Genomic DNA, 5,056 nt, shown 5'->3' with positions numbered 1-5,056 from the left:
GCTGAGAAACATTTGCTTGCTCTTTTCTGGATGTTTCTAACAGCCATACTTTGGCACCTCTCACCAGAGTATGGAAGATTTTGTTGTACGTCGCTCTGGATAAGAGCGTCTGCCAAATGCCAATAATGTAATGTAATGTAATAAACAGAGAAACCATTTGTGCAGTCCCTGAGAGGGAATGAATTAGCCCAGAATCTCCAAGATTGGAACATTTGTGAGCTACATTGTATAAAAAGAAAAAAGATAAGACCTCAGAAATGGTGAGATGACTTTAAATTATGTGGTTTAGCAGATGTGGACTGTGACCAGAGAAACAAGATTTTCATATGTGAGAAAGGAAGTGAAACTACTAACTGAGAGTGGTGCTAGAAGTACTGGAAGGGATAATATTTTTTTCAGACTTGAGGTTGCAGCAAAAAAGATAAGATTCTGACCCAGACCTTTCCCCCCCCCATTGTTTTCATTGTTTCATTGGGGCGGGCAGAGGTGGTGAAATAGTGAAAGGTGGAGGTTGTGTTCCCTCAAACAACTGTGAAGGAATTGAGATTATGTTATGACAAAGGACATTTAATCAAGGCAGTGAAATTGTAAGGAGGTGGGGGTTACGAGGGGATGAAATTATGATGGAGTTGACGCGAAAGGGTGAAGTACTGACAAGTGATGTTAAAGGTATAATTATATTGCAAGAAAAAGAACCTTGGTCCCTGGTGAATGCTCTCAGCCAAAGCACGAGATAACCTCTCCCCTTAATGGACAGAAACCTGTCTAAGGGTGATGTTTACTACACTATTTCACTGTTTCATCGATACTCACATAGAAATCACCAATCACATAGGACATTTCTACTCACTCTCATTCATATTGCTTAGTCAGAGGTGTACATTTTGGGCTCAGAGGATTAACATAGAGGATGTAGGAGGGGAACAGGCTTGAAGTAGGAGATAATATTTGTAGTCCGAGGGGCATGTGAAGTGGATGGGTATTATAAATTAGTGGTGGGGGGGAATTTAAGAGCTTGGGGTTGAGTGGGTTCTGGGGGCTAATGGCAGGTGATATAGTGTTCATTGTTGATTTAAATTATATATATTACCTAGACGATATTTGCTGTGGGTGTGGGAGTGTGTGTGTATGAATGGGTGAATGAGAAGCATCAATTGTACAGCGCTTTGGATAAATGCCAACCATTTACCCTATCTGGCACCAACAATCATATCATGGTCAAAGTCACTTAGATCACATTTTTTCAAAAGTAATCTGATTGGATTACGGCTATCGGATTGGATCAAATCTTGACAATGGGTTTTTCAAAAGAAAAAAAGGATTCAGAAATTGGATTGGATCACGTAATCCAATCTTGTTGTTGATCCGGATCAAACCTTGAGTTTGGGTTTTTCAAAACTTTTTGGTAGGATTGGGATCATTTTGATCCCAAAAATCAGGATTAAACTGATCCCAGCAGGAGGGTGGATTCATGGTGGATATCAGTAATAAAACTAGGTAACTAAAATTGGTTAGTTAAATAATACAACATTTATATCATGCATTTTACAGTATTTATATTTATTCATCAATTTCACTTGAATTGTTCAACAGGAAGTACATAAAGTAGGTAGGCTATGTAGGCTAGCAACCTTTCAGTACAGCAAATTATAAATTATAAATATTTTGGCCCCATAAAATAATCCCCCAAACAGCTGTCAATATTGGACTCAAATAATAAATTCTGTCTTTGTTCATTAAACATTAATCACACTGACACAATCATCAGTCATGGACTTATCGAAAATAGTGTCTAACAATTGCATCTCTTATTGGTCGTCCAGTCGGGCCCTCATTCTGACAGAATGCCGGAGGTTGGTCAGTGTCTCCAATGGGCTCAGGTGCATCAGGGACGTCATCACAGAGAGGGACTTTGCGTCTGGTCGCGATGTTGTGTAGGACAATGCAAGCAAGTATTATGTTGCATGCTTTCTGTGGTTCCACTCTCAAGTAGTTAAGGCATGCAAAGCGCCTCTTCAGAACTCCATTTAAGCATTCAATGGTGCATCTTGTTTTGCAATGAGCAGTGTTGAAGCGTGCCTGCTCAGGCGTGTTTGCAGCCAGAAAAGGGGTCATCAGCCATGGTAGAAGAGGGTAGGCACTGTCTCCTAATATGATACCATTTGGTTGGTTGGTTTGGAGCTCTCTATATAGAGCGCTCTCCCTCAGGATGCGCGCATCATGGACAGACCCAGGCCACTTCACAACGCAGTTTGTGATGAGGAGCTCAGCGTTGCCCACAAGTTGAACTTTTGATGCTGTGTCTCCCCTTTCGGTTTACAAACTCCCACTCATTCTCATGAGGTGCTTGTATGTGCACATGGGTGCAGTCGATTGCTCCAATAGTATTGGGCATATTCCCCAAAAGAATAAAATTCTGCTTGGCCTGGACGATCTGGTCATCCTTCAGAAATGAAACAAATTCATTAATCAGGCTGGCCAATGCAGTTGACACACTTTTCAGAACATCACAAACAGTTGATTTTTCCACACCCATGTAGTCACCCACAACTTGGTAGAAAGTCCCACACACATAGAAGCGAAGAGCAATGAGGACCTGTTCCTCCACAGACAGACCATGACTCCTTTGGGTTCTGCGCTGGAGGTTGGGCCTGAGAAGGTCCACAATATACTGAATATCAGCTCTTCCGAAGCGAAACCGAGCATACAGCTCCTCATTGGTATCTTTCTGCAGTGGATCTAGACGCTCAACATACACCCTTTGACGGTATCTTCTCCTGTGGTGGCGATGGACAACACCTGCCATGTCACTGTCTCTCTGTGACCTTCTCTCTGAGTCCTCTGAGAAAGGCTGAATATACATATGGCTGTGTAAATTGGTCTTCCCAAACACACCTGTTAGCTTAATTGCTTTGGCTTGTGTTCAATTAATGGAATCATACCCAAGGCCCATAAAATGATGCTTGCTACATCAAAGCGGTGGAACCATGGACTCAAAAAGCCTGAATTTCTAGGATTGGTAGGATTGGTAGGATCTTTTAGTTCTGCCAAGGGTGGTGAAGTGAGCAGTAAAATGAAGAAGGAAATTTGGGCTGAAATCACACAACATGTGAATGCCATGGGGTTTGGCCAGAAGAGGACAACAGAGCAACTACGATTTCGGTGGAAGAATCTTTTTTTTTTATGGTGAGTTTTATTTTATGAGATTTTTTTTAGGCCTTTTTTTTCAGCTTTATTGGACAGTATAGTATAGAGAGACAGGAAGAATGGGAGCGAGAGAGAGGGAAAGACATGCGACAAATGTCAGATTCGAACCGCCGACGTCGCGGCTCGCAATGAGCATGCGGTCAGTGCTCTACAGGCTGCGCCACCGAGACACCCGGTGGAAGAATCTTAAGGCCAGGGCAACAAAAGACCACGCTGAAGCCAAGAACAGCCAAACAGGCAACAACCTATATAAAAGGGGTGAATACACAGAGATAGTCCTTGATATTATTGGAGGTGAAAAGTCGGAAGCTCTGCATGGGATCCAAGATGTTGCAGAGGATGGTGAGCCTGTGATGACAGCAGAAAGTGAGCCATCTTCAGAAACATTTATTCTTAATCTCAGCCCTGTAATCGAGGGAGAAGGTCAATCACAGGTGGAGCCAGAAGGCCTAGTTCCCACAGGACCCCCAGAGAGAGGCTCAAACCACCCAAAGAAAGATGACGCCTATAAGGTACTTCTGCAAAAAGAGACTGAAAGGGCAGAAGTACAGATCCATCAAGCAGAGGAACAGCTTATTCTTGCCCGACTGCAGCAAACCAAGGCCAGACTTGAGATCCGCCTCCTAAAGGCCAAGCTTGGACAAGCTGGTCTCTCCACAGCAGACGAAGCAGATGATGATGATGAAGAAGAAGAACTCATAAGAAGAATTACTCATAAGAAGAACTAAGAAGTAATTTATTTTGTTAAGTATTGGACATTTAAGCCTTTTTTATCCAGTTCAATTCAATAAATCTTTGTTTGAAACCTGTTCGAAACATCCATAATGTATTTGTGAGTAAAGTATGTATTTATTTATTTGTTGTAGGTCTCAGATGAGCGGACTGCCTGTTTCCAAGAAATGGACAATGGAGGGGGATGTTTATATTGTTTGTTTGCTGTTCCGTTTAGTCCTATTTTCTGTTCAAATAAAGCATATTGGAGTGACCCCACACTATTCTACCTGTTGTTCTTTACATAGCTACATTGTGATAGTCCCATTTAGACCACAGGTAATCCAGATTTGGTAATCCTGAATCCGGATCGGAGTAATCCAATCCCACATTGCCTTGAAAAACCAGCATAAAAATAAAATGGATTACGTGATCCTGGATAGCAGAAAAAGAGATTTCCAAATCTGGATCAGTTTGAAAAACCGGCCCCTGATGATTGATGTGAACATTAACTGAAGCTCCTGACCTGTATCTGCATGATTTTATGCATTGCACTGTTGCCACAGGATTGGCTGATTAGATAGTTGCATGAATAAGTAGGTGTACAGGTGATCCTAATAACATGCTCAATAAATTAAAATTACCCAAGATGGCAAGCTTATGTTTACCTCTAGCCACCTTGCATCTGACCTGCCGGCGGGTCAGATTATGGACTACTCACATATCCCGACAAAACCGCGGCAAAGGTTTACTCTCAGAGCATGTAGGAGACACTTCTGAAGCTAACAAAGCTAATTGTCACGTTTCGTGTTTGTCACGTCATGTTTCATGCTTAGTCATTGTCTTAGTTACGTTATTGTCATGTCACGTATTTTGTTAGTCTAATCTCGCCTCATTGTCATGTCATGTTATGTTTCATGTTTAGTTCTTGTTACCATGTATTTCTTAGTCTTGCCATGTCATGTTATATAGTTTATTGTCATAATTTCGCAAACTTGTTATGTCACAATTTATGTTGTGTCATTGTGTCTTTCTGCAAACCTTGCATTCCTGCTTTCTCTCTCTCCCTGCCTGTCACTCACACCCTAATTGTTTCAATTTCCCCTGTCTTCTTACTAATCTACTAACTTTAGATCAG

General features: G+C 41.7%; 1 pseudogene; it reads right to left on the bottom strand.

Moving 5' to 3' along the window:
- Window positions 1-1,776: 1,776 nt before the first annotated feature.
- Window positions 1,777-2,806, bottom strand: LOC133128854 (putative nuclease HARBI1; annotated as a pseudogene).
- Between the last annotated feature and the right edge of the window lie 2,250 nt (window positions 2,807-5,056).

Source organism: Conger conger, chromosome 5 (assembly GCF_963514075.1).
Source record: "Conger conger chromosome 5, fConCon1.1, whole genome shotgun sequence".
Lineage (NCBI taxonomy): Eukaryota > Metazoa > Chordata > Actinopteri > Anguilliformes > Congridae > Conger > Conger conger.
This window is presented reverse-complemented; position numbering and strand designations above follow the sequence as displayed.